The following is a 12,326-nucleotide window of genomic DNA, read 5'->3' as shown; positions in this document are numbered from 1 at the left end:
GTATCTTCATTAAATAAAGATAAGTACCGACTTTTATTTAATCAGAGTGTTTGGGGTTTCATCTTTCTGTTTACTGTTCCAGCGGACCGGTCGGCCCGCTATTAAAAGTGTGGCGGTGACTTCGTAAGCCATTTCTACAGCCAAGTGTTTGTCGCTACGAACACCGCCACAAAAGTCTGAGAGTAAACAGAAAGAAGACGAAATTAAGAACGAGTAGCAGAAATTTGATTAGCGATAAACTTAACATAAAAATTGGGGACCATGAATTAGAGAAAGTAATTCTGCTACATTGCAAGCAAAACAACGTATGACGGACGAAGTAAGGAGGACATAAAACACAGACTAGCACAAGCAAAGAGGCATTTCTGCCAAAAATAAGTTCACTGATATCAATCATCGACCTTAATTTGAGGAAGAAGTTTACGAGGGCGTACGTTTGTAGCAGGATAGGATTCGAACGTGAGTGATAGACTGTGGGAAAAACGGAACAGAAGCACATCGAAGTGTTTGAGATTTGTTGCTACAGACAAATGTTGAAAATTAGGCGGACTGATATGGACTGAAGAGATTCTCACTAGAATCGGCGAAGAGAGGAACATACAGAAGTCACAGACAAGAAAAAGGGACAGGATGACAGGACATTACGGAATAGCTTCCATGGTAAAAGAGGAAGCTGTAAAGTATAGAAACTGTAGTAGAAGACAGAGTTTACATTATACAAGCTGTTCCAGGAGGAATGCTCAATAATCAGGGATATTGCACGAATACTGATTTGAAGCAAAACACTTGGGATGAACGTATACCCTATTTTGAATGTTTCTCGAGGTAGAACACATAAAGTACGCCTCTTTTGGGCTAGTAGCGCACATGTGTGTGTCTTACCAAAAAATGGTTCAAATGGCTCTAAGCACTATGGGACTAAACATCTGGGGTAATCAGTCCCCTAGACTTAGAACTACTTAAACCTAACTAACCTAAGGGCATCACACACATTCATGACCGAGACAGGATTCGAACCTGCGACCGTAGTAACAGTGCGGTTCCGGACTGAAGCGCCTAGAACCGCTCGGCCACAGCGGCCGGCTCTGTCTTACCCCTCAACCTGTTTGACGTTTTATACTAACCCAACATACCTCGCTGCTTTTAACCTCTTCGCTCTCGGTGTCTTTCTGCCATTAAGATAGAATTTGAGCGCGGAGTTGTCCATGGTGTGCTGTAAGTAGTAGCAGTGACTGAGGATGTATCAGAAACAAGCATTGGTTAACTGCGTTTGTACACGCACTGGCTAGAACGTCACACATCTATACTAATAAAGAATATACGTACACAGAGCACGTTTACAACTTCTGCTGTCGAAGAATACCGTCGGCGCTTTGCAATACATCGGATACTGATCGTAGAGTGTTTACCAGAGTTTTCAACACATTGCGTGTGACAAGATATTCTCCCAAGCTCCCATTTTCCTTCTGAAAATGTTTTTCGATAACCTGTGCAGGAACAGCCACAAATTGTTGAAATGGTGCAGTGTAGACCTGCTACATGCTACTAGCACACGGTGACTTTCTGCACGTGTCTGCGTCCTATAAACATGGGTATGGCGAATATTACATGCGGAAGACTTGTACCTATTTCACATATAAAGAGTCCACGATCTTCACTTTCGCGACAATACCACGCTGCTTGAATTTTGCCACTGGTTAAGTTACAGTTTTTATTTGCTTCCATTAATACTATTTACCGATGAAGCCACATTTACACAGAATGTAATAAACAACACACGTAACAGTTATCGATGGTCACAGGAACATCAACACCGCACAGTGGAAACCAATTTCCAAGTTTGTTTATTGATCTGTGTTTGGTGCAGCATGTCCGGTAACATATTACGAGAGTCATTCAATAAGTAACGCAGCACTTTTTTTCTCGGATAATTCCGCTTGAAAAACCTGTAGTTTCATAGAGTTCCAGTAGGTGGCAACACTACATGTAGCAGTCAAAATGGCGTCTGTAACCGGGGTGCGTTCCAAGCAGAGAACTGTCATTGAGTTTCTCTTGGTTGAAGAGCAGAGTATCGCAGATATTCATAGGCGTTTGCAGAATGTCTGCGGAGACATGGCAGTGAACAAAAGTACGGTGAGTGGTAGAGCGAGGCGTCTGTCATCATCGCAACAAGATCGCGCAGATGTGTCCTATCTCCTGCGTGCCGGCCGGCCGCACACAACTGTAATGTTGGAACGTGCGGACACACTCATTCGAGGTGATCGATGGATCACAGACAGACACATCGCTGTACAACACGACGTATTCTGTCGGCAGTGCAGACGCACTCGTCCACCACATGGGGTACTCGAAGATGTGTGCCCGTTAGTTTCTTCGCCGCCCAATGGAAGACCATAAAGAGCTTTCCTCTGTTTAGCCCAATCAAGGATACACTTCGTGGGAAGCAGTCCGTGGGTGGTGGGGAGGTCATTGATGCAGTAAGACGCTGGCTCTGAAGTCGACCAGTAGAGCGGTACCATGTGGGCATACCGTGATGTAAGGGCCGACGCACTGAACGGAAATTATGCTGAAAAATAGGATTTTGTAGCCAAAACTGTGGGGAATAATAAGGTGTGTTGGAATCGTGAATGAAACCAACCTGATTTCAGAAAAAAAGTGTTGCATTACTTACTGAAAGCCCCTCGTAATAGGCAAAGTCGCTTTAGAAGAGCCAACGACGACACAGAATTATCCGCATTTTTTATTTTATTTTTGAAATTTCGTTTGTTGAACACATTTAGGACGTCCTTTTGGCCACGCCGAATGGACTGCAATGTACTTCTAGCATGATGGAGCCGCTCCACGTTTTACCAGAAGTGTGAGGGAGAATCACAACCGCACTTACGCCTAATCGCTGAATTAGTCGTGGTAATACAATTTACTGACCACCAAGATCGGTAACCTTACGCCATTAGATCTTTGTTTGTGGGGTTGGATGAGGTCTGAGGTGTACAAACGAAAGGTGAATAGACGAGATGAACTGTTTGGTCGCATCACGGGCGCTGCTGCCTTCATTGGAGAACGTGCAAAGGCACTCAGACGAAGAACACATGTTGTCTCAAAAGTGCACAAATAAATGCCTTGAAGTTGACAGTGGCGCATACGAACATTCATTGTGTACTATGTGACACGAGAGCTGAATGCTTTAAAATACGTATTTTTCAGTTGATATCTTGTAAAATACATTTTTCAATGTTTACTAATTGTTGTACATGTGTGCGTATGTAAACCTGACAATGTAGTGAATGACAGAAAATAAATGCCAATGTACGTTACATGTATACTATCTGGAAAATCATTCGGAATAAAGAATATGTTCATATCACCGTAAACGATTGTTCCTGTCATACACCTGAATACTGATCATTCCTCGTCGGGCAACCTCTTTTAACAAATCATTGAGGACTTCGTGGATGGGGGTGGAGGGGGGGGGGCGAAGGCGAGATGAACAGCTTGGCACAGGAGAGAAATTCGTGATGGGCTGCGTCAAACAGGTGAGTTGTTTGACGACCATAATAAATTGTATGTAATAAGGATATATAGTTTTGCCTTGAGGAGACAATTTTTCTTGTTTCACTACCCATACATGTGTCAGGGAAGTTTCCCGATCATAAAAAATTCACCGAAGATGGAGATATGTATAAGTAGTAAAACAAGAACAATTGTTGTTTCTCAAGGGAGAACCACATTTCCTCATTACATATAAGAATGCAAACACGGACAAGTAAATACAGGGTGTATCAAAAAGAATCATCCGATTTAGCAGGTATGTACTTCCGAAAGTAATAAACATATACAATGAATTTTGTTTTTTTTTCATGAACGGAATACTCAATTTTTTTTTCATACCTTTCCATAAGTGTTCAACATGCTCTCCTTGAGATGCAAGACGTATGTCAATGCGGTATGCAAATTTTTCCCACACAGCAGCGAGCATATCTCGACTTACACCTGCTGTTATGCGATGTCTCGGTTCATTCATTGTTGTTGGTAACGGAGGCACATAAACAGAGTCTTTCATAAACTCCCGCCGGTCAGGGTGGCTGAGCGGTTCTAGGCGCTTCAGTCTCGAACCGCGCGACCGCTACGGTCGCAGGTTAGAATCCTGCCTCGTGCATGGATGTGTGGGATGACCGTAGCTTAGTTAGGTTTAAGTAGTTCTATGTTCTAGGGGACTGATGACCTCAGAACGTAAGTCCCATAGTCCCATTTGAACCATCATAACCCCCCATAAGAAATAATCACATACAGTCGAGTCCGGTGACCTTGGAGGCCAGTAATGTAAAGCTGGATCATTTGGTGCAGTGCGACCGATCCATCGTTCAGTAATCCTTTGATTTAAAAAATTCCAGCACTTCTAGATGCCAGTGTGGCGGCGACCCGTCCTGTTGGTAAACGAAGTCGATCCAATCAGTCTCCAACTGTGGGAAAAGCAATTTCTCTAGCATATCAAGATATTTGCTTCTTGCAACAGTGCTCTCGTCAAAGAAAAATGGACCATACATGTTTTCCCGCGAAACTGCACAAAACACATTAAGTTTTCAAAAAATGGTTCAAATGGCTCTGAGCACTATGGGACTTAACATCTTAGGTCATCAGTCCCCTAGAACTTAGAACTACTTAAACCTAATTAACCTAAGGACATCACACACATCCATGCCCGAGGCAGGATTCGAACCTGCGACCGTAGCAGTCCCGCGGTTCCGGACTGCAGCGCCTAAAACCGCACGGCCACCGCGGCCGGCCTATTAAGTTCTCGAGAGCCCCTCTCATGTTGCGCAACCTCATGTGTTGTTCCGTACCCCATGTTCTCAAATTATGACAGTTCACCTCTCCAGTTAAATGGAATGTTGCCTTGTCACTATACACTAAGCGTGGAAGTGCTCACGTTGTTATTTGTCGCCTTTACGAAGAGCTTGCGGTACCTGAATGTTGTATGGTTTCATGTGTGAACGTCGACACAACACACGCCACATGAACATTGGCGTCATGTTGAGTTGTCGAGGTGTACGACGAACGGATTTCTGCGGACTCCTTGTGAAACTATGGCGGACACTCGAGTACGGCCCGGCGATTTTCCTTTACACAAACAACCCGTTTCTGGGTATTATGCATGCGATCGTCTAATGCTCTGTGCTGCAAGAGAATCCACATCATATTGTGGCGTGTATGGTTTGATTGCGTATTGCACAAGTTCAGCAATATTACAATAAAACTAGTTACTTATTAATGCAACATGAGGTTTTATTTAATCACTGCTTTTCCCTGCAAATATTCGTTATTTTGTTGAAGAAATCTCCACCTGGAAATGTGTTGCAATGTATTCTGTCAAGCAGAGTAGATAGCACTAAGTTAATGCACCCGAAGTAATCATATATAACAAGCAGACAAGCTAAATGTATGATAAGTAATCTGAACTAAACAAGAGCAATGATTTTTAGTAATTTTCAGTGCTGTCGTATAATAGCCTTGTGCCATCCCCATGACGTTACTGTGAAAATTTACGAAACTAGTGCGACGATATAAAAACGATCGTAATAACGAAACTATTGATAAAAGTTCAAATGGTTCAAATGGTTCAAATGGCTCTGAGCACTATGGGACTTAACATCGGAGGTCATTAGTCGCCTAGAAGTTCTTAAACCTAACTAACCCAAGGTCATCACACACATCCATGCCCGAGGCAGGATTCGAACCTGCGACCGTAGCAATCGCGTGGTTCCGGACTGAAGCGCCTAGAACCACTCGGCCACCGCGGGCGGTGATAAAAGCCATAAAGACGATGTGTTGTGATTATTGCAGTGAAATATTGTAAAATAACATAGAAGAAGAACAATGAAATTTACTATTAATATGAAAACTATGTATTTCAAGGAAAATCTGTGAACAAAGATAAAAATGGATAGACAGTCCTCTAACGAGGAAGAAAGAGAGGAAAAACTACTCTTCGTTTTGTTCTTGAAGGACGTCATTGACGATTCGTGATGAGAATGATATGTGTTTGTTACAAATACTGTAAGAAAAAGGTTCTTACGAAAATAATTGCCGGCCGCTGTGGCCGAGCGGTTCTAGGTGCTTCAGTCCGGAACCGCGCTGCTGCAACGGTCGTAGGTTCGAATCCTGCCTCGGGCATGGATGGGTGTGATGTCCTTAGGTTAGTTAGGTTTCAGTAGTTCTAAGTCCAGGGGACTGGTGACCGCAGATGTTAAGTCTCATAGTTCTTAGAGCCATTTGAACCTTTTTTTGATTATACACTCCTGGAAATGGAAAAAAGAACACATTGACACCGGTGTGTCAGACCCACCATACTTGCTCCGGACACTGCGAGAGGGCTGTACAAGCAATGATCACACGCACGGCACAGCGGACACACCAGGAACCGCGGTGTTGGCCGTCGAATGGCGCTAGCTGCGCAGCATTTGTGCACCGCCGCCGTCAGTGTCAACCAGTTTGCCGTGGCATACGGAGCTCCATCGCAGTCTTTAACACTGGTAGCATGCCGCGACAGCGTGGGCGTGAACCGTATGTGCAGTTGACGGACTTTGAGCGAGGGCGTATAGTGGGCATGCGGGAGGCCGGGTGGACGTACCGCCGAATTGCTCAACACGTGGGGCGTGAGGTCTCCACAGTACATCGATGTTGTCGCTAGTGGTCGGCGGAAGGTGCACGTGCCCGTCGACCTGGGACCGGACCGCAGCGACGCACGGACGCACGCCAAGACCGTAGGATCCTACGCAGTGCCGTAGGGGACCGCACCGCCACTTCCCAGCAAATTAGGGACACTGTTGCTCCTGGGGTATCGGCGAGGACCATTCGCAACCGTCTCCATGAAGCTGGGCTACGGTCCCACACACCGTTAGGCCGTCTTCCGCTCACGCCCCAACATCGTGCAGCCCGCCTCCAGTGGTGTCGCGACAGGCGTGAATGGAGGGACGAATGGAGACGTGTCGTCTTCAGCGATGAGAGTCGCTTCTGCCTTGGTGCCAATGATGGTCGTATGCGTGTTTGGCGCCGTGCAGGTGAGCGCCACAATCAGGACTGCATACGACCGAGGCACACAGGGCCAACACCCGGCATCATGGTGTGGGGAGCGATCTCCTACACTGGCCGTACACCACTGGTGATCGTCGAGGAGACACTGAATAGTGCACGGTACATCCAAACCGTCATCGAACCCATCGTTCTACCATTCCTAGACCGGCAAGGGAACTTGCTGTTCCAACAGGACAATGCACGTCCGCATGTATCCCGTGCCACCCAACGTGCTCTAGAAGGTGTAAGTCAACTACCCTGGCCAGCAAGATCTCCGGATCTGTCCCCCATTGAGCATGTTTGGGACTGGATGAAGCGTCGTCTCACGCGGTCTGCACGTCCAGCACGAACGCTGGTCCAACTGAGGCGCCAGGTGGAAATGGCATGGCAAGCCGTTCCACAGGACTACATCCAGCATCTCTACGATCGTCTCCATGGGAGAATAGCAGCCTGCATTGCTGCGAAAGGTGGATATACACTGTACTAGTGCCGACATTGTGCATGCTCTGTTGCCTGTGTCTATGTGCCTGTGGTTCTGTCAGTGTGATCATGTGATGTATCTGACCCCAGGAATGTGTCAATAAAGTTTCCCCTTCCTGGGACAATGAATTCACGGTGTTCTTATTTCAATTTCCAGGAGTGTAATAATTAATTCTGTAAATGTGTTAACTTGTCTTTTCCTTTCAGTAGTGTAGGGAAAGGCATCCCATAATTATTACTGAACAATTTGAAGTTTTGATATATTGAGCTGATTTTGTTTCAAAGACGCCATTACAGGCAAGAACATAATTTTAAGTTTTTCATTACGTCACATGGCTTAAAAATAGGAACTCACTCGCTGAAAATTATCTGCTTAAGAGTTTCACGCGAAAGTGAATTAATATTTCATTGCAGAAACAGTTTTTGTGTTAGCCTCGACCAGTCAGCACGGATCAGGTCTCACACGATTCACTACATAAAAAATAACTGTAATTCAGATGTAAATAGAAAATAGCTTTCAAAGAATTTTAATCAGTTCAATAACAAGATTTCAATGCGAACCTCACAGTAAGCCCAGAGTCTCTTCTCATTAACAGAGCAATCAAGCTGGTCGGATTTTAATGTGCGTGACATTTAGCTTTGTTGCATTTCATGTCTAATACATTAAACACAAACATGCTAGACTGCTTAAACTCATAGTTGAAAAGAAATTAACACTATGCGCACAATAATCGAAGCCTATCACGTAACCGTCAATCTTATGGTGCACTTTAACACAGCATTTCAGCATCGTATTGCAGAGCAATACTGCGCGTCTGCAAACGACGAAAGGTACGTGAAACATAACGACAGGCCCTCAGAAAACTAGAGTGTCTGGGGCCAAGGCGCCCAAGAAAACTACATTTCTTTTTATTGAAAACAGCAAAGCTGCATTAATGTGGCTTTAATGGTATTTCATTTTCTAATTTGCAACCTTTCATATCAGAGATCATCATTTGGTGTTAGTAGAATTGAGTATTCTGCATTTAGAACTGCATTTACCATTGATACTGAGAATAAGTCATCTTAATTATTTCTTGTGCTGCACGAACATTGACAATAATATCATACAGTACGGATAGTAGTACAGCCTCTTTACTAGTTGCAGCTCGTTTATTGCATTTAATGCTAATGTTATTCGAGGTAACAACACTTTTCTTTAAGCAAACTGAACAGTTTTGTCACACAATACCACACGCATACTACATTTATGTGTTTTTTCCTGTCAAAAGATTTCATAAGAGTTGTTACGAAATAAGCAGATAAGAATTTATATCACGTAATATGCTGTTTGCATTCATTTAAGTTCACTATATTCACAGTATAACTGGAATTTATTACCTCAGAGTGGGTGCTGGGCCACCAATACAGAATTATTATCGCAATTATGACCAAGAACATTTATGTCTGTATAAAAAATCAATTTAATACTGCCGCTGCAATATTTCACTAAGATGGCGGTTCAAAAATAGTTCAAATGACTCTGAGCACTATGCGACTTAGCTGCTGAGGTCATCAGTCGCCTAGAACTTAGAACTAATTAAACCTAACTAACCTAAGGACATCACACACATCCATGCCCGAGGCAGGATTCGAACCTGCGACAGTAGCGGTCGCTCGGCTCCAGACTGTAGCGCCTAGAACCGCACGGCCACTCCGGCCGGCCAAGATGGCGGCGTACATAAAACAATCACTTGTAGATTCTGCTTCAGGCCCTGTTTTACTACTAACAAATAATATATATTAAACCTTTTTGTACCTTCACTATATGCATTAACACTTGAAAATATTTCTTAATGTTAATCGCTTATTTTTCTTCATTTACCAATAAACCGCACTGTAGAGCAATAGCGCTAAAGGCTGCACTCTTTTGTAGCTGAGCAGAAAACTTAACACTTATAAAGCACGAGAATAAAAATGAAATAAAACTCCAAACAAAGAAGATTCATTTCAATAACACACAATCTCTATTTTTCAAATATTAAATTAAACATGATACAGTTTTTTACAGACCTCTGTGTTACGAGACATCAGTCACATCCTATCAGTAGAACAGTTCAAACGAGAAAAAGGCTTTTTCTAGAAGAATTATAGAAAACAAAATATTGAGATTTTTATTATCTTTTTCCATGGGTGTTGTCTGAGATGTAATTATTTACAAAATATGAAATTATATGGTTGTCAATAATTATTTATTATTTTATTAACGATGAAGTACTTTTTATTAATATCACGAGAATAGGATTAATGTTCATTCAAATTCAACACAGAGTGCTTTCGTGAATATTATTCTGAACAAACTATTGGAGTGGATATTACAATACCTAGCACGAAATTCACGCTGAATTGTTACTACTGACACGCAATGCGCAAAACCTAGAACACAAAACGCTTTCTGTTGTCCCAACACAATTTTTACAAGAACTGAAGTGGACGCACACTGCTGCTACCTAGCGGGAACCATGTAAAACTCGAGAGTTTCCTCTTTCCAACAGTACGTTGTTCACGCACATGTTTTAGGTAACATAATGTTGTTGTTGTTGTTGTTGTGGTCTTCAGTCCTGAGACTGGTTTGATGTAGCTCTCCATGCTACTCTATCTCGTGCAAGCTTCTTCATCTCCCAGTACTTACTGCAACCTTCATCCTTCTGAATCTGCTTAGTGTATTCATCTCTTGGTCTCCCTCTACGATTTTTACCCTCCACACTGCCCTCCAATGCTAAATTTGTGATCCCCTGATGCCTCAGAACATGTCCTACCAACCGGTCCCTTCTTCTTGTCAAGTTCTGCCACAAACTCCTCTTCTCCCCAATTCTGTTCAATACCTGCTCATTAGTTACGTGATCTACCCATCTAATCTTCAGCATTCTTCTGTACCACCACATTTCGAAAGCTTCTACTCTCTTCTTGTTCAAGGTTTATCGTCCATGTTTCACTTCCATCCATGGCTGCACTCCATGCAAATACATTCAGAAACGACTTCCTGACACTTAAATCTATAGTCGATGTTAACAAATGTCTCTTCTTAAGAAACGCTTTCCTCGCCATTGCCAGTCTACATTTTATATGCTCTCTACTTCGACCATAATCAGTTATTTTGCTACCCAAATAGCAAACCTACTTTACTACTTTAAGTGTCTCATTTCCTAATCCAATTCCCTCAGCATCACCCGAGTTAACTAGACTATATTCCATTACCCTCGTTTTGCTTTTGTTGATGTTCATCCTATATCCTCCATTCAAGACACTGTCCATTCCGTTCAACTGCTCCTCCAAGTCCTCCGCTGTCTCTGACAGAATTACAATGTCATTGGCGAACCTCAAAGTTTTTATTTCTTCTCCCTGGATTTTAAAACCTACTCCGAATGTTTCTTTTGTTTCCTTTACTGCTTGCTCAATATACAGATTGAATAACATCGGGGAGAGGCTACAACCCTGTCTTAATCCCTTCCCAACAACTGCTTCCCTTTCGTGCCCCTCGACTCTTATAACTACCATCTGGTTTCTGTTCAAATTGTAAATAGCCTTTCGCTCAATGTATTTTACCCTGCCACTTTCAGAATTTCAAAGAGAGTATTCCAATCAACATCGTCAAAAGCTTTCTCTAAGTCTACAAATGCTAGGAACGTAGGTTTGCCTTTCGTTAATCTTTCTTCTAAGATAAGTCGGAAGGTAAGTATTGCCTCACGTGTTCCAACATTTCTACAGAATCCAAACTAATATTCCCCGAGGTCGGCTTCTACCAGTTTTTCCATTCGACTGTAAAGAATTCGCGTTAGTATTTTGCAGCTGTGACTTATTAAACTGATCGTTCGGTAATTTTCACACCTGTCAACACCTGGTTTCTTTGGGTTTGGAATCATTATATTCTTCTTGAAGTCTGAGGGAATTTCGCCTGTCTCATACATCTTGCTCACCAGATGGTAGAGTTTTGTCAGGACTTGCTCTCGCAAGGCCGTCAGTAGTTCTAATGGAATGTTGTCTACTCCCGGGGCCTTGTTTCGACTCAGGTCTTTCAGTGCTCTGTCAAACTCTTCACGCAGTATCTTATCTCCCATTTCATCTTCATCTACATCCTCTTCCCTTTCCATAATATTGTCCTCAAACACATCGCCCTTGTATAGACCCTCTATATACTCCTTCCACCTTTCTGCTTTCCCTTCTTTGCTTAGAACTGGGTTTCCATCTGAGCTCTTGATATCCATACAAGTGGTTCTCTTAACTTCAAAGGTCTCTTTAATTTTCCTGTAGGTAGTATCGATCTTACCCCTAGTGAGATAAGCCTCTACAACCTTACATTTGTCCTCTAGCCATCCCTGCATAGCCATTTTGCACGTCCTGTCGATCTCATTTTTGAGACATTTGTATTCCTTTTTGCCTGCTTCATTTACTGCATTTCTGTATTTTATCCTTTCATCAATTAAATTCAGTATCTCTTGTGTTACCCATGGATTTGTACTAGCCATCGTCTTTTTACCTACTTGATCCTCTGCTGCCTTCACTATTTCATCCCTCAAAGCTACCTATTCTTCTTCTACTGTATTTCTTTCCCCATTCCTGTCAATTGTTCTCTTATGGTCTCCATGAAACTCAATACAACCCCTGTTTTAGTTAGTTTATCCAGGTCCCATCTCCTCAAAATGCCTCCTTTTTGCAGTTTCTTCAGTTTTAATCTACAGTTCATAGCCAATAGATTGTGGTCAGAGTCCACATCTGCCACTGGAAATGTCTTAGAA

The sequence above is a fragment of the Schistocerca piceifrons genome, chromosome 6, assembly GCF_021461385.2.
Source record: "Schistocerca piceifrons isolate TAMUIC-IGC-003096 chromosome 6, iqSchPice1.1, whole genome shotgun sequence".
NCBI lineage: Eukaryota > Metazoa > Arthropoda > Insecta > Orthoptera > Acrididae > Schistocerca > Schistocerca piceifrons.
The sequence above is the reverse complement of the archived record's forward strand: the minus strand, read 5'-3'. Positions refer to the sequence as shown.